We start from the raw sequence: 18,621 nt of genomic DNA, 5'->3' as shown, positions 1-18,621 counted from the left end.
CATGTGTGTAACATGCACTGAGAGAAGAGAGCATGGCTGGCTGGCTGGCAGCAGATTGAACTAAGAGGAAATGTTGCTTTTAAAGTCTCATGAGCTCATCCAGCACAGTCTTGGTTGATCCCACAGGCCACTGTGTGATTATTAGTGCAATCCTACTCTCAGGGCAAACTGGTGGAGTGTATCAGGACATGCACATGGCTCTAACCAATTAAGGTCAAGAACTGGAATGAAGTTCACTCTAATGAAAGTACTCATATCGGACTAATGGCAGTCAGTGGCTTTGCTTTATTTGAGTTTTGTTTTTATTTCCTCTTTCTCATTTTGCAGGCCAGATTAATGAAAATGTACAAGATTATGATTTTTAAGACTGGGGATTATTTCAGTGTTGAACATTATTCCTGCTTGTATAATAATAATAATTATGCTGCAGCTAAATGAAAAAGCAGCTCCCTGCTGTTTTATAACAGAAAATGACATTGCTAAGCATTAAGAGACAACTTTTGGCTTGTTTTATCCTAAAACTCGTCCAGCTGTTGTCCATCTGTGGTTTGAGCCTGTAGGGGGCTAAAGTACTAGGCGAAGCCTATACGAAATAGAACGTGTCTATTTGGATAACAATTTGCTAGAAGGGTTCAGTGCCTTGAGGCCACCATACATCGGTAGCGGCGCTGCAGTGCGCGCAGTGGGCGTGCGTACGCCCCGGAGTGCTGCTGCGCGCCCCCGCCTGTGTGTGTGTGTGTGTGTTTGTGTGTTGGGAACTGGAGAGGAGAGGACCAGTGACTGAGGCAGAGGAGACAAGTGCAAAGAGGCTCGGCGCTGAACGGGACTACACATAAATAAACACAGCAGACGGTATCGCTCTGTCGCAGGGGACTGAAGCTACAGAACAGGCTTCGTGTTTCGCACCGCAGAGAGAGGAGATAAGGTGAGCTAAATTATACCATTCATATATAAACACGTGTCGTGTAGCTTACAGTTCACTGTCAGGAGTTTGTAGGCAGAGAAGCAGCACATTGAATTAGATGTTTTAAGGCACTGTCCTCTCTACAGCTCTCCCTCATCAGCGCAAAGACACGGGGGTTGTTTTCAAAGCTCAGTCCCTCAAAAATAATTTTCATTACACATTTTACGTGTTAGCCTACAAGCTTGTGGTCATCAGAGAGAGCAGGTGCAGGTGTGCATATTACGGAGCGCGACTGTCAAATGTCACTGCTTTAAGATGCTGAGAGAAATCATTGTCACTTGTCTTCTGAACCTTATATGATCTGTCCTTTGCTTCATAATTCTCAAATGGCACGTTGTAAGTAAATACAGATAGATAGATCTGTTGTATTTGACAGTTGTTTTTTGTCCTGTGTTGGTGAAATAGCTGTCTTACACAAAATCCCTCATATCCTAAGCTGATTTGCTCCCCACATGTTTAATTCCCTTCATATTCACATCACAACTCTATTTTGTTTTGACTGACCAGTCAGTTTGTTTAGTCTAATTTCCCTTCATCAGACTCAATCTGATTATGATAGCCCCTGGAGATTCACCACTTACATCCCATGCCATTTATTATACAAGCCAAACAATTGCTTTACTGGAAAAAACCCTCATTCCCACCCAAATCCTCTGCTTACTCCCCCCTCCCCCTTCTCCCCCCTCCCTCTGTCTCCCCTTGGTCAAAGCTTCAGTCAAGGGGGAACTCACCATCATGCAACAACACCCACCCCCTTTTCCTCTGCTCATCCCCAGACACACACTCACTGTGACACATCCAAACACACATGCCTCAGCTGCACACTTTCGCTGCTTGCTCAGATAGCCATATTAATGCAATGCTAATGACCCCTGCTTTATTGTGTGACGCTCTTGTTCTTACTTTCTTTCTGAAAGGGCTGACACACTTTCTAGTAATGTGTATTCACTGCAGGCAGACTATTGTTAATCTGTCTAAGAAGATAACAATATCCCCCTATCCCTGCCTTATGTCTCGTTTGCATTAATTCACAAACAGGCGGCAAAATGTAATACACCACTTTACGTATGCATATCCTCCGTTGTGTGTGTGCCTTTTGGTGGTCTCTTCAGTCACATCTTCACCATGGTAAGTCAGGATGAGAGCCACTATTCTACAGCTACTGGAGCTCTACTGACAGAACATTTCAGGCTCATTTGACCAATTTGAAGAAATCGGGACAAGATATTGACCTACATTGTGCTGCCATCTTTACTTTCACCCTCAGCACAAACGGCGCTAGGCGGGGAGATTTGCATAACTAAGGGATTATCATGACACACGTTGGCCGGAGTTATTGTGAGAGCACCAGTCAGTCACACTGCTGACCTAAAACCAGTGGCGGGCAGCTCTGCTGCGGGGGCTATGGGAAAAGCTTGGGTGTTGGAGGGAAAATGCCACTAATTTCACTCTGTGGGCCACAGAAACACGCAGACTATTTCGCAAGAAGTGATCAACGCTCCTTCTGTAAGCGGCTGTCTGTGGCATTATGAAGTCCGCCAACCGCAGGCCGGGACAAAGTGTCTCATAAATAGAAAGACTTGTTCTGTGTCACTTGTGGTAGTGATGATGATGATGACATCATTTCTTTCAGGAACTGATCGGAACCTGAGAGGCTTTCACTTGGTGATTCATTTCACCAAGGACGCACTTCAGTTGTCGTAGAAATGTCTGTTTCGTGTATTCAGAGATGAAGTCAGAGTATGAGGCAGTTAAAGTCAGTAGACAGCAGTACAGTAGACAAGGAAGAAACTGAAAGTCCTCTATTGTAAGACTTTGAAAGACATTTTAAAGGATACTTCTGGATAATTACAACTTGGGGCTTACTTTTGTAGTTTTGATCATCATTTCTATGACTTGTACTCACCAAAAGACATCAGGGCAAGAAATGAGGGAACAGACTAGAGCTGAATTGATTTGTTCCATCAATCAGTCGATTAGTCGACAGAAAATTAATCGGCAACTATTTTGATAATCAAGTTATCGTTTTAGTCATTTTTCAAGCAAAAATGTCAACCATTCTCTGGTTCCAGCTTCTCAAATGTAACAATTTGATGTTCTTCTTCTACTTTCTGATTGTAAACTGCATATTTTTAGTTGTTAGACTGAAGGTTGAATAAATCAAGCAATTTGAAGACATCAGCTTGAGCTGTGGGAAATTGTATCAGCCATTTTTTTACACATTTTTACTATTTTCTGACATTTCATAGACAAAAGGATTGATTCATAAAAAAATAGTCAACAGATTAATAATAGAAACATTATCATTAGTTTCAGCCCTGGATCAAACAATCAGACTTTTGGATGATTAGCTTTTTTTAGAGGTAAAACTGCAAGTGAGCCCAACTGAGATATTGGTTATAATCCTTCACTGCACAGGAAAACTGTGTACAACTACAGTAAGTACAGTAGGTCAAAGTTCAACCAGTGTGTTGTGCTGTTAACTGTGATGTATGTTTACAACAGACAGTTTGAGTAATAGCTTTACAGTTCGCCTTTGTTTTCTCTTACATAAAGGTTTGTCTAACCTTGTGGTTAGTTTACAACCTGTATGCTCAACTACTTCTGTTTCCTGCCCTGTCTGGCTTCTTTTTAGCACTGGTCTGGTCTTGGTCTTTACTCGGTCTCAACCCCTCAGAGTCTTGGTCTTGTCTCGGTCTTGATACACTCTGGTCTTGGTAATGACTTGGTCTCGGTTTATAATAATAATAATAATAATAATAATAATAATAATAATAGATTTTATTTGTCTCTTGGCACAGCTACCAGAAGACTTACAACTTTCAGACAGGTTGCTCACGTCACATCTACGTCGTCAAGCTCAGTTTGAGGCTGCGCACTAACGCTCAGCCCTCACTGGAAAAGTGCTTCTAATTAACTTCACTGGTCTCCGTGGTAGTCTACGGCGTCGCTTTGTCCATTATTTTACTGTCTATGACTCCACATAGCATTCGGGGATGGGAGGAAAACGTGCTCTGGTTTATTGGCATTTCTTTAAACCAATCACAATCGTCTTGGGCGGTGCTGAGCACCAGAGAAAAGCTGCGGTGCCGCTGCAAAATAGGCTCTGAAGGAACTTGTTTTGGTGGAATGTGTACGTTTTTAAAAGTTGTTTTAGTCGTGCAACAGAAAACTCAGATTGGACAGATAGTCTAGCTAGCTGTCTGGATTTACCCTGCAGAGATCTGAGAAAAGGTTAACCATAGTCTTCATTATTCAACCAGAGTCAACTTTGTGCCAACACAAAGGAAGCCCAAGGCAACGGATATTCGGCCTAAATGAGTGAAATCTGCACCAGCGGAGCAATCCCGGAAGTGGAATGTCAAGGATATACTTTAGACTAAGGTAGTCTTGACTACAACACTGCTGTTGACATGTTCTTAGATCTCAGTGCAGTGCTATCACAACTGGTAGCAGTTATTACCAAAATGTATGCCTAAGTTGAAGAAAACTGTAATTATCCTTTTAAAAATGGCTGTGATAATTTCTCTTTTGTTGAGTGGCACAGACATAGTTAAATAAGACACGATCATAGGTCACTCCAGCTGATTGACTGAATGATTGACTGTGTTCTAGAGACACGTGTGTGCTCGCCCTGAGCAGAGACAATCCAGCCGTTGTGAATAGAAGAGCTGTGCTGCTCAGCTGTGATGAGGCTAAATCTCTGGGGACTGATGGAGGCCCATGCCTATCCATTAGTGTCACTGCGGTGTGGGTGTTTCTTCCCAGTGGGCCAGTCACACACAGCAGCACAGCACACTGACATCGCCTGGACCTTCTTGTCACTAGCATGTTCGTCTCATTTTGGGACTGATGACTGCCTCATTAGAAGACCACAGAGGGAATGCTGTCCCCCCACCCCCAGTTTCACGGCTGCTTGAACACTTTGGACAAATGTACGCAGGGGCAGATGAGTACATGCAAAGAAGGACATATACATGTTCATCACGCACGCACACACACACACACACACACACACACACACACACACACACACACACACACACACACACACCTATCTGTGTGTGGGGCCTGTATGGTTGCAAGCTGGTGAGTGCAATTAGACTTTCACACTCAGTTAGGCAGCAGTCTCTAATGGGGATTGACACGTTCCTGTGAATCCACTCCACACAGCTGCAACTGTTGATGTTTGCATACTAGACCTGTATTTGGAGTGGATGGTGACAGATGACTAAGGAAAGTGGATATTAGATGATTTATGTGTTGCTCATACGTAGCGAGACTCAGACTGGTTTTCAGAGTAATTAGATTAAAAGATGTGGAGATACTTTGCTATTTTCTGTTTTATCTTTAGTCCTGCAACAACTCAGCTCCAATGTACTATATTGAGTTATTGCTTAAATGATTAGTGGGTAAATTGAAGCAGAAAATTAATCAACAGCATCAATCGAATAATCGTTGAGAAAACATCTCTAGTTCCACCTTCTTAGATATGGGGATTTGCTTTTTTTCCTGTTTTGTATCAATATCATATATAAATTGATGATCCTGCAGTCATTGGCATTATTTATTTCTGGCATTTTATAGACCGATTCATCAAAAACATAATCAATAAAAAAACAAATGAAAATAGTGCTAAATTGCAGCCTTATGGTGAAATTATTTGGTATCTTAAGGTGCATTATATCTCCAGTAGAGCTGAAACAATTTGTTGATTATTGGATTAGCAATTGAAAAATAATCAATTTTTAAGCTTGAGCAATTGTTTATTTGTTTTTTTTAATTATTTTCTTAAGCAAAAATGCCAAAGATTCTCTGTTTCTAGCTTTTCAAATGTGAATAGTTGTTGATTTTTGTATTTTATTATATTATTATTATTATTTTTATATATTTATTTATTATATAACAGAATATCTTTTGGGTTTTGGACAAAACAAGAAACTTGAATATGCCAACTTGGGCTCTTCAGGTAGATAATCAACACAATAATCAGTAATAAGAAATGTTGGTTGCAGCCCTAATCTCAAGCTGTATTAATCACAGATATAGTCTTGTATAAATTAGGAAGCTATACTGTTACATTAGGTCGTATCTTTTGGGCAGCAGGTAATGTGGACAGATGGTGGATGGGTAGCGGTCAGTGCGGATGTCCCTGGACGGCCCACTGTGACGGAATCATTACACCAGAGCTTTACACCATGACAGTCATTGAGCCCAATCACTCAAGGTTGCCCAGCAACGCTATTATCGCCTGTGTCAGGTTATTACACCCCTTAGTGAGAACAAAGCATTTAGAGATGCTCTTTTCTGTCCAAACCAACGGCCAGGGAGTGACAGCAACAGAGCCTCCTTTTGAAATGGGAGGTTGGGGTAATGGAACGTAATGTTGTGATTTTTATGTCCTCTCTACCCCCAGTAGAGCTCCTGACAGGTTAACTAGCTGCACGTACCACTAGATCTGACTCCCAGTCAATGTTGACTTTAGGAACTTGATGTAAACAAATGAAGATGAGACTTGATATGTGCGTTCAAAGTATATTTTCTGAATGCTCCTGAGATGATCTGCTGTCTTGCCACCCACTAGAACAAGTGGAGGGAGGGAAAGGAAAAGTGGGAGTGTTTTTTAAGCTTTCAGGGTTGCAGGAGGGAGGAGGGGTGGATCATGTACTTCAGTCGATGCTGAGAAGGGGACGGGGGGAACAAAAGGGGTCTGTTTTCTCTGTCTGTACTGGCGGGGCGGCTGTCCTCGCCTCTTTCTTGCAGTATAGGGGGGTGATGCGGGGTTATGCCTGAAGAGATCCACAATAGAAACTCGGGTGTTGGAGCCTCTGTTTGAACACATAGTTGTTACTGCTGAAGAGGACCAGAGAGGCAGTCCTTTCTACCGACAGCTTCGGGCCCAGTTGAAGCTATGGCCAACTTTGGATGGGCAGCAGATGTTGGAGAGGTAGTTGGTGGCCCAGTGGCATCACATAACAAGGACCACTGCCTTTTCAGGACAGCAACGGGAGGTGGGCAACAGGAGGTGGGCATTGCTCCACTGGCAGGGTGTAGGCTCGCCAAAATGACAGAATTCAGGAAGAGTGCACACTTGAATGCTTTGTAGTCTGTTCTCAAGCCTCCATCTTCCTACTATTTGCATAGAGCTTAAGAGTAACTTAGCCGCACATCCCACTCTCTGTTGGCACAGTGATGGAGCCCACTTGTGTTGTTTAATGGCTAAGCAAATACATCACCACAGCTCTTATTCTGTTTATAACTTTGGATATTTAAAGAGTGGGCCCTGCCAAGAAATCCACCACATCCTCCACACTCTCACCAGGCTGTTGTTGCACGTTACATCTTATAAACTTGTAGAAGTGGGGTCTGCAGAGATAAGCAGAGTGAAGGTGTAGATTATCTTTTTCGCCCCCAGCACATGATCAGAATCAGCAGGAAAGAAGGGGACACTTAACTGTCAGCTCATGAATAAAGTTGACATGGAAACACCAAGTGGCTTTTCCATGGTTTAGGAGGCTCGCTGACCTCGAGGTCTTATTTAGGCCAGGCCTTCTAATGCCCTTACCCTCTGCTCCACCCTCTACCCCCTCCCACACCCTGGCCGAGGGTAAGACACCATGTTAGCAGCTCAGCAGCCACCACTGAAGGGCCCTTAATCCAAGTGGGATGACAGCTTGGCTCTAGATGCTGTTTCTGTGGTGCTGAGACCAATGGGCTTTTCTTTCCCTCTTTTTCATCTCTTAAACCCCCCAAACACAGCCACATGAATCCTGGGAAAATAAATTCTCCTGAGGAAGACAAAGGAATGGGATGGTAAACAAATCTAAGTGTAGATATGACATTCCTCCATTCAGCAGACCATAAATGGGCATTTCCTTTGAGATATCAAAAGCAGAAAATACAATGCTGACTTGGGATTGCTTTGTTGTTGATTTTTATTATTGTCTTGGTGCCACTAGTTGTTCAAACAACATAATCTATACCCAGATAATCTTTGTCCAGGCTTCGAAATGATTAGGAAAGATTGAGGTCAGAAAACCATTAGAATCATAAAATGTGGTGCCGCTTGTCGAACCTTCCTTTACACCAATCAGGGGAGCCGTCCAGAGATCACATGTGGAAAGAGGTCCAGGCGGGCCAATAGTTAGTATCGATACAACAATGAGCATCAGCCACGTTTACCAGGAGACTTTCACGGGCAGCATTCTCCTTTTCCAGGCTGATCAAACATTTGTTGGTTCCAGCTTCTTAAATGTGAGGATTTGTTACTCTGTTTTATATAAATGTAAATTGAATGTTTTCGGCGTTTTGACTGTTGGTCGGACAAAGATCATCAATCATCTTGGACTCTGGATATACATTTTTGAATAATTTCTGACTGCTTGTAGACTAAACAAATTGGTTAAAAAAATCAACAGATGAATTGATGATGAAAATAATTAGAGGTGCAATGGTTTACAAAACTGGCGGTTTGGATACATTTTCAGATTAGCACAAAAAATGGGGGACAATATTTAAAAAAAAAATACTTTCCATTTATTACTTAAAGAACTGTCATAGAACAGCGCGTTAAAGCCTGGGAGCGGAGTACCCTTTCCCGGGGAAAACAAAGGACTTTCACCCTGGAAATGCGTGTTCATTGGGAGTGTTTTAATCCAAACCACAATCTTTTTCCTAAACTTAACTAGTCGTTTTGGTGCCTAAACTTAACTGTTGTCGCCGCATAACACTCACTTTTTGTCGCCTAAACTTAACCGTAATGTCCACTGAAACGACCGGCAGCTCCTGGTGCCCTGTACCCAGCATAAAGCCCCCTATTTTCGGGTAACTCAACTACCAACTCAACTCAACTGCACTGTAACTTTTATTCTCGTATTTTATCTGTTAAAACACTTTGAATTGCCCTGTTGCTGAAATGTGCTAAACAAATAAAGCTGCCTTGCCTTGCCTTACCTTACCAACTACTGCTGATACGATGAAGCTCTGTAGCCGGCATCACGGCTTTTCTAGTTCTTCTGCTCCTCCAGTAGTCATGACTGTCTCTATCAACTGATTTCAACATGCCCCGTTCACGTGAACAGAAAATTGCGTTGTCTGTATCTTTTCACGGCAACCCTCCATATAGTTTTATCAGCCTACTTTAAGTGACAGCGACTGTAAACATTTATTTCACACTATTATTATGGGGAAACTTTTCAATTAATCCGTGATTCACATGCATTCCAAATCGTGAGTGTTGGTCTGTTACACCACTAAAAATAATCATTACATGATGTAGCCATAGAAATGTTAGGCTAGGAGATAATATATCATCAAACAGACCTACAGTAAAAATAGCCCTAATTGATGTATTACTGTATACTGAATGTGTGCCATGTTGAATGTATCTTCTTTTTCTTGTAACAACACAGATCACCAAACAGTTCTAAGCATTTTTTAGGATTCCCGTAATATCAGACATCATTTTTTCGAAGAAAAATGCCTGTGAATTTGATTTATTAACAAAAAACGGAAGACATCCACCATGGAGTTGACTGTTCTCAGGACCTATGCCAAAGCAATTTAGGATCAATTGCGAGCAATGGAATAGCAATCAGTATAATCTCCTTGCGGTCAGTCCTTTGCTGGTTTCTCAGTGCTGGGCTTCTTTAGGAGCTGGAAGAATGTAATTGTCACTAAGATAATTCCTTGCTGTGGGCTAGCTGGCCCCGGCTGTAAGGAGGGGAGAATGGACAAATGGCAACTTCATTTATCAGGATCTCCTCTGAGGCTGGCTGCCCTGATAACCCAATCAAACGTCTAGTTTGGCTGAGAGCTGTCTGGGCCAACACTGGGCTTTTTCATCACTGTGTTTGTCTCTCTGTCTATGTGGAAATATCAATGAGTCTTTGTCAGTGTGCCATGGTTTATAGCCAAAGCCCCGTGGTGTTAAGAGCCTGAAGTCTCTCAAAGCAGAAATGACATTAAAAAGCTAGAAGTTTCAGAAGCAGAAATTGTCTTTTCCATGTGCTCCATTTCCTATATATTCTATCACACAATTACACCATTGTATATTTGGATTTTGTCGATGAATGGCATTCCTTATATTGGTTTTAGTTGGTATTGTTCTGGCAGAGGTTGAAAAGACTCTGGTCTGAGCCAGTCTCAAGTCACAATGACCACATCTCTGTATGAACAGAGCCATGGTGGACATGTTACTCAAAGGGGTAACTACGTGACAGAGAGAGCACGCCTCCACAGATCCTGTGAGAGAAAAATAGGACACTTTCACTCGCTGGTCATTTGTGATGTGTCACTGAGGTGGAATTCATATAGCTCTTGGTTCTGAAGTCAGTATCTTGATTGTAGCTGACATTTCAGGGTATGTAGAAGGCCCAGCTTAGAGTCAAGGGGCACTCTTTAGATGTTCAGTGCTGCTTTCATGAAATGTGATTGGTGTGGAATAATAGTTGAAATTGTTAATGTACTGAGGGGCTGCAATGTGCTGGTGTACTCACTCTTGGGTTATATGCATTTTGGCAGATATCTGAGCTAAACGTAAGTGCACATCTAAAGCTTTTACTTAATTGTCAAAACTGCTATCTCAGTAAAAATCTCAGTTCCCCTCGATTGAATGATAATTATTAAAATTGTAGTTTTATTTCCAAAGCCAGCCTTTGAGATCCTGATGTTCACAACGCTTATGGAATTATTAAAACCTATTTTATAATCTCAGTTTGTAGCCATGTGATTTAAATAAAGGAGCAGTGCCCTGAGAGCAGATTATAGTGATCTCTACTACTGCCTGTCTCTGACTCTCTCTGTTCCTCTGAGTATTTCCTATCCTTTCTGACCCTCTTCCTTCTGTATATCACTCTTAGAATATATTTCATATCTGCATTTTCAACATAGCTACTTGTAAATCTATCCCTGACCTTTAGAAGTCATGAAGTCAGGGTAGCATCCAAATCTGAAGCATATCTTCCAAAAACTGCAGTTTTGAGTATGACATTGTTTTATTTATATGTCTATATGTAGATAAATATGTGTTTCACAGTTAGCCTAGTATTCATGCATTTCAGAATGAGTGGGACATCCGATTATGCTAACTAATAATTAAGTAAAATGTGTCGACCATATCCTGTATCTATTTTACTCTTCAAACAGATAATGTATCATTTAGCTACGTAGCAGCTACACCTGGCATTTGCAGGGTGTACTGTACATATTTAGTAACCGCTAACCTCTAAGAACTAGTTTGTGTTTTGACACCCGTTTTAATTCAGCGATGCTTAAATCTCCACTCCTTAAACACGACATTACGACAACAGCTTCAAGTACTGCATTAACAGGTCACAACAAAAGGAAGCGTTATCATATTTTCCTTCCTTCCTTCTTTCTTTCCTTTCACTTGGTTTAAAAAAACAAACATTTAACCATATGACTCAGTGTCACTCACTCATTTGGGAATTTGAGACAAAACTATCTGATGTTGTTACCCCAAAAATATCCATATTACATACAATCATCTGGTTCCACGTTATTTTATTACAGTTCTGGGATCTTATTTGTTTACACTGTCTTATCCCTGGGTAAAGCCTTCAGCAAACTGCTAGCATGCATTATAACCATGCATATTTATGAATTTATAGATTGTCCTGTTTCCAACATTGCCTTTATACGTAGGCGTTGTTCAGGTTGTGCCTAATCAGACCAGAATAGGGGAACTACACGGAGGTCGGACTGATTGGATTCTCCACGGTCATCGGCAGTGAAAAAAATCTAATTAAGCCTCAGGCTTCCCAAGTCAAACTCCTCAGGATTACCCTGGCCCTGCACCCAAAACCCAACCCTGGGAGAGAGTGATAACTAGACTCCATAATCTGAAGCTAGGGCTGATTGGGGGGGTGGTGGTTTGATGATGAAATCATTGCAAACCTACCAACCCAACTGCAGGGATGGCTGTCGTCACCACAGGCTCAGTAGTATGTCAGTCACGTCATCCTGGAAGCAGTGAAACATATTTGGTAAATAAAGTTCAAATCAAACATCACAGTTTGAGAAAGTGGAGTCCGTGTTAATGTGCAACACCACAGCAGGACATAGTAGTGCATATAGCTACAGTAACATCGGCATGTTTTTGGGAGATAGTGATAGAAAAACTGATTCCATGCAGAGTTTCAGCCGTATAGCTCACAATCCCCCACGCTTTGAAGTCAAATTAGAAGTGTGTCTGTAGGGGTGGAAACGACAGACAGATTAGAGAGAGCATTTAACCCCTGCAAAGTAGCTTTCCTTTTGTCCCAACTTTAGGATGTGGGTTTGATGTACGCTCTGAATTTTAGGGTTTGCTCACTCTTTTGTTTTAGTGTCCGTTGAGTGAAAGTACATGTTTACTGTGGTCATTGCTTTTTAACAGTCCGTGAAAAGAGTCCATTTGTGAGAAGACTCACAACAGGAGGCCGCTATTGATTAGGTGTTTGCCTAAAGGAGTTAGGAATGAAGGGAGGAAGAGGTGAAGGGGTCTGGATGGGGTAAGAGGGACGAGGGAAGAGCCAGTGACCAGGATGTGCTCTCCCTCTCACCAGGATGCAGCCAAGTCTGAAATATGGCTCCTTTCTTTTGATCCTGGAAACAATGCACCTGCTGGAGGCCTGAGGATATGTCCTCTCCCCATGTGTCCTTTCACATGTCTCCAAGGTATCACTGACCTGTACCCATGTGAATAAGGGTTCTGGTTTTCTATTACCACTATATCAATGACTTTACTTGGACAATAACACCACAAAAGTTAAAAAAAGTTGCTTATCACCTCTTTGTGTCTTCTCATGGGATTTAATTGTTTGTCAGTTGTTTTTTTCAGCCTTGCATCAAAATGCAGCCAGAGTGAGAGCTGAATGTACTATTTTGTCCTCAAAACAGAAGTCCCTGAATTTGTTTCATCTGCTCTGTTTATCTAAGCTGTGATTTAATCAAAATGGGACTTGATATGAATATATGGATATGAATTTCGAGTGGAAACAGACATTTTGCAGCAGTCGCAGGGCTGCACCCTTGAGAGCCCTGTTGAATTAATTCCTTCCAAATGGGTAGTTTAAAGAATGAAAAGAGGAGGTTTGAATAAAACCTACTACAGATCTAATGCACCGCTATGATGGAGGTCCATTTTTATCCATAATGTCTTGTGAAACCATCCCTTTTTATCCCTGTGACTCATATTGTGTGGAATTGAAGCATAATGGAGTAGGTGGCCACAGAGAAACAACCCGGGACAGCTCGTCATAGCACTTCAGTTTGATTGACAAGGCACTTCTTTTTCCACATCAGACATGGTAAAATGGTATAAAAGTGACTCTTTTACATAACATTGGACAAATGCATGCCTAACCTCCTTCATTCACCACTGGGCCTCTGGGAATTCAAACTGGAGCAACCTCAACATATCTGTGTTTTGTAATGCTAAAATTAGCAGAATCTGAGGCATGTACTTGATATGGTAATAAGGTAGGAAATTTGTGTTTGAGTGTTAGTTTTTTTTTTTTATTTTACAATGGCCAGAATTGGCTTCTTAAATTAGACTAGAAATTTGTTGTTGTTGGATGGACATTTAATATGGGAAATATGAATGGACGATTTGGACATATGTCATTTTATATCAATGCATTGTGATATAGTACATTTTCTGGAAAATCATTTGATATAATTGAGCTTAAAGGTTCATTCAAGATGGTTGTGGATAAAATAATTCAATGTCTTGTTTTTGGTTAATTCAGTGAGTAAAATACCTGACAAATCAAGGCACTTCACATTCCTACCATTCTTTTGCATATAATCGTACAACTTGCTTTAAAATCAACCAAACATACCACCTTACCTAGTTGCAGCATGCATGCCTTGTCTGTTCTTATTTGCTTGGCGTCTGTCAGAATGTGTCACTTATCATTTATACTACTGTCATGTTATGTGATTATGCGTCGATTGTCATCTTAAGATGTTTTAGTTTTGTATTATTTCTTTGGTTGTTTACTCTCTGTTTAGCTGCTTCATGTTTTGTCTGCTTTATCCTGTTATGATTTTATGTGTTGCTTGCTTTATTGTTATTTTAATGGCTAATTCAGCATTTGGCACAAGGAACAACAGCTGAAAATGAGCCTTTTGGCTAACACTTACATGTTTACAGTGATGTTAATTGTAAATTGTAAAGTGACAGGGACAATGATGAATAAAAGTTTACTTTCTGGAATTGACATGACATGATCTACTTGAGGGAAGACGTATCTTTTTTTAAGATTATTTTTTGGGGCTTTTTCCTTTTATTACATAGTGACAGTGGATAGGCATGAAAGGGGGAGAGAGATGGGGGATGACACGCAGCAAAGGGCAGCGGGTCGGATTCGAACCTGCGCCGCTGCAGGACTCAGCCAATATGGGGTGAACGATCTTACTGGGTGAGCTAGAGGCCGCCCCAGGGAAGACGTATCTGATGACATATCACTCTGTTGGATTTGGAAGAGTGCGATCAGCTGCTACAGAGAGCACACAAACCCGACAGCAGTCAAGTTTAATTTTGGTCTGTTATCAAGTCAAGGCTTTATTCAGTCTTTGTCTTGGCTGTATCACTGAACTGATGAAAGAATTGTAAGTGGGACATTTGCTCAGACGTAACCATGGATCACTATGATTAGCCTAACCATTCTGACCACAGATATGGAAGTGTGAGGATTAAATATAACACAAGATAACATCTTCTTAATCCCCATGAGCTAATTTAAATAGTTTCTGTCATGGTACTATGCAGTTTCTCCTCTGATGCCTTCACTGCGTCACATTCTCAGATCTAAGCCTTATTATAGAAAGATGAAAAAAAAAGAAATGCAGCAAAACATCACACAGAATAGTGCATTGTGCTGGATGAGTTATGATAGTGTTGGTAGTTGTGGCATAAATGAGCACTTGTGTGACACTGAGATGTTTTCACACATAGACTCACACAGTAGCAGCTCTCAGCTGTGCCGAGTGCAGCTCTAAATGTTTAATGTAGAGTTAAGGAATAAGGGGCATCTTCTGTCTCTCTGTCTCTGTCTGCATAGTGTCTTATTCCCACCTGGCCAAGCTCCAGTGCTCACTGCAGCATTCTGGCCCATTATGCTACTGCATTGAGACCAGATACAAAGCCTCATTGGAGACTTTTTAGCTCCACTGAAGTTATGCGGTATATTGATTAGTTTTTGCAGCACAGACTTCTGTTCTCAAACTTGGTCTAACTATAAAGTTCCTCCGTCACTTGACACTTGTGCACCTGTATTTCATTTTCTGGCCGTCGTCTTCACAACCTCAGTGTCGTAGTATGCAGGTCGTTTGACCACCACCCACCAGCCTGGGTCACGGTCACAGACTCAGCATTGGGAAGAAGCCCTGGCTGTCCTTCAATGGTTCTTTCACTGCCGCTTGGTGACAATGCATTTTTTCCATGCCATAAAGCAGATGCTGTATTATAGCAGCACAATACTGGGCCCATCTGAAACTGTTTACCATGTGAAAGGCACACCGGGATCAGGATGCCTACTACTGTGTGGGGCTTTTTGACTTGCCACTCTATAATGAGTACACAGTGGAAGGAAAAGGAGCACGCAGCTTTAACTGGCATTGTGATCACTGCATAGAGAGAGGAAATGTGGTATAAAGTGCTGATCCAGGCTATTCTTCCAAAGCCGAGACTTTTAATATTTACTAGTATACAGAGATTACTGTGACCTCAAATGAGCTTAGATAAAAAGGCAGGAATTGTTTGTCCACCAAAAAAAAAAAGATTATCCTCCAAATAATTTAGTCCTATAAAAATAATTGTAGTGGACTTCTCATCCCTGACCTGAGTTCTGCTGAAGCTTGATACAGCTGCGGCAGGTGTCCTCTGGATGAGGATACTGATCTTTTAAGACCTCTTTCACTGAAAGTCAACAAATCAAGAACTAAGAAGTGAAGTGAAAACAGCTTGAATACAGAGGCTTAACCGACGGAACTGAAAAACCCTACAGTTAAATGATTAGCCTCCTTTGTGTGACTAGTGTCTGTCTTGTCTTGTCTTGCTGTTTGTTGTTGGTGAGTTGAAGAGGCTGCCCTTGTTCCGAGTTGTCTGCCCTCAGGCCTTGTATGATGAAGTCCGCCCCACCCCTTATAAAAAAAACAAAAAACTAAAACAGTGTTTGACCAGCATTGCCGTTTGACTTACTGGTAGTCTGTCAGCAAGGCTCTTAGTCACTAATTGAGCACTCAAGCAGAGAGGGACCTTGAAAGGCCAGAGGTACCAGACCAGACAGGCTGGTTGGTCAGTCACCCTTCACAGCCAGACTGTTCCCCACCCTAGATGTGATTTCAGGCCCTTGAAGGGCCTACTGGAGACAGGCAGCACTCAGACCTGCTCCTGAAGCTAAGGTCCCCTTGCCCCCCATCACCTCTCAGAGGGTTTATCCTCCCTGACAAGAGCTCTCCGAGGTCCCCAGTCCTCAACTGGCCATCAGTCATGTCAAGGACACACATCTATACTGTCAATAGCCTGATGAAATAAGAGCAGCACCACACACATAAAAGCCCAGACTGGGACACATTTAAGTACATTAACCCAACTCTAGTCCCACTGCAGAAGAAGGATGTCACTATGGGAAATAAGGAAGTAACTGTGGGTGTATAAACCAATTGTATAATTAGATTTCTTCCTGTGAGGTGGGTTGATAGCACAGCAGTTGGATGAATGTGCAGCTGAACTCACTGAGAAAACAGTGCTTTTTTCAGTAAATATAATATGTATTGCACTTTTTTTAGCCAAAGTAGCAACAGAGCGGCAATGAATGTCAGTTGATTGGTTGGTTGGTCAACCACTTTGGTCCAGACTAAACCATCTCAACATCTATTGGATGGATTGGCATAAAGGTTTGTACAGACATTCATGGTCTGATCTGGTGATCCTCTGACTTTTCATCTAGCGCCATCATGAGGCTCACATTTTTGGTTTTGGGAAATATCTCGACTGTTGGATAAATTGCCATGGAAATTGGTACAAACATTTATATTCCCCGCAGGATTGATTGTAATAGCTTTGGTGATAGCTTAACATTTCCTTATTTCTTTTAAAAATGTGTGATTCATTGCATTTATGCAGTATTTCAGTCCGTTTTAGGAGCAGAAAGAGTGCAATTTGCGTTGAGCACTCTGTTGCAATACATCCCATTCCTTTCTATATGCTACACAGTATCTTTGAGAGCAGTTTCCTGCATACCAATGCACTATTTTACCGTCCAATCTGTCCATAAAAGACATTTGATGTGGATAATAAGAGGAAAAACACTTTAAAGCATACTGTCAAAAATGTTCAGCTCACAAAAATCCCCGCCAGCCAGTTTATGAATTAAAAAATGTTGATCTATTCACCCAAAAAACAGTTCATCACTTTTCTTAGAATGCCGATGTGTATGCTGTCATCTCAGTTATTTCAGCAGTGAGCATCTGTCCCATTTTACTGTATAATTTCCCTGAAGAGTACAAGGTGTCTTGTCACAACTGCAGCAATGTTAGTTTTGCTTATCAAGAATGAAGCAGAGAGAACACAGACCACTGAGACTAACACACATATTGGAAGATGTGTAAAATTCATTTGTTGTTGTGAATAGAGCATGCAGCACAGATAGCAGAGAAATCATATCACTTGAGAAAACTCAGACCCAAATGCCTTTAAATGACAAGGCTGTTCTCTCCAGCAAATCTAGTGAAGGCATTTTCTTGCAGCTTCTTATCTTTGGAGCCAGTTTCTCTGACATAGTGCATTCAGGCAGAGCTTGCCTGTCAGCTTTGTTTTGTTACTAATTTATTAATTTAAGCAATGGCAGCCACATTCAAAGACAATGGTGCACAAGCTCTATGCTGAATTAACCTCAATAATTATGCAGATTTGAGGAAAGAAAAGCCCAATTGTTACACACTCCTCAAAATTCCTGCCCCCTCCTGTGCTTGACATCCAAGTGAATAAATTACTTGACTCAAGAAAATCTTCAAACTTCCCTCTTAAGAATCAACTTGGAACAACAATGCACCGCTATTTGTGTAAGAGTATTTAGATTATACCCTCCAAGCCATTCTTGTTTATGTTTGCATTACTGATCATTTTCACATAGACCTCAGCCTAATGGAATCCATGTATCCACAATAAGTGCATTAACCCATTGCCTGTAGTGCAGGGGATCCATTTTCTCAAAACACTTTAAAGGAATCCACTCTTAAGTGTTTCCAATAAAGTGCTAATGGGTCATTTGATCAATACATGAGCTTTTCCACTTTAAATGCCAAAGTTAGTGGATCATTTAAAGGAGAGCATTATAATCCATTAAGTGTTCAGTGAAATCACAATTACTTTTTTATTCTTATAGTTAGTTTTATCTCTGTGTCATGCTAAACATTCCCATCCCATATGGAATTACAAAGCATTGCTGTATATCAAACGTCCAAGATATAACAAGATATTTAGGTTATTTCAGGTAACTTGTTTATTTTTCAAAATGTCAAATAAATTGTGCGCCAAATAACAGAAGAAAACTAGAAGGGCACTCGGAGAGGGCAGACCTTCGCCAAGGCATGAACTAATTATTCTGATTATTCCGACACCACATTGACGCAGCACAAACGCCCCT

General features: G+C 41.3%; 1 protein-coding gene across 1 annotated transcript in view; it reads left to right on the top strand.

The window, feature by feature from the left end:
* Positions 1 to 709: 709 nt before the first annotated feature.
* Positions 710 to 18,621, top strand: part of LOC116038769 (neuronal cell adhesion molecule-like) — a 75,210-nt gene continuing 57,298 nt past the window's right edge. The window contains exon 1 of the mRNA XM_036002960.1: positions 710 to 925. The gene's annotated coding sequence lies outside the window, so the exon portion shown is untranslated. The remainder of the gene's footprint in view (positions 926 to 18,621) is intronic.

The sequence above is a fragment of the Sander lucioperca genome, chromosome 7 (assembly GCF_008315115.2).
Source record: "Sander lucioperca isolate FBNREF2018 chromosome 7, SLUC_FBN_1.2, whole genome shotgun sequence".
Classification (NCBI taxonomy): Eukaryota; Metazoa; Chordata; class Actinopteri; order Perciformes; family Percidae; genus Sander; species Sander lucioperca.
This window is presented reverse-complemented; position numbering and strand designations above follow the sequence as displayed.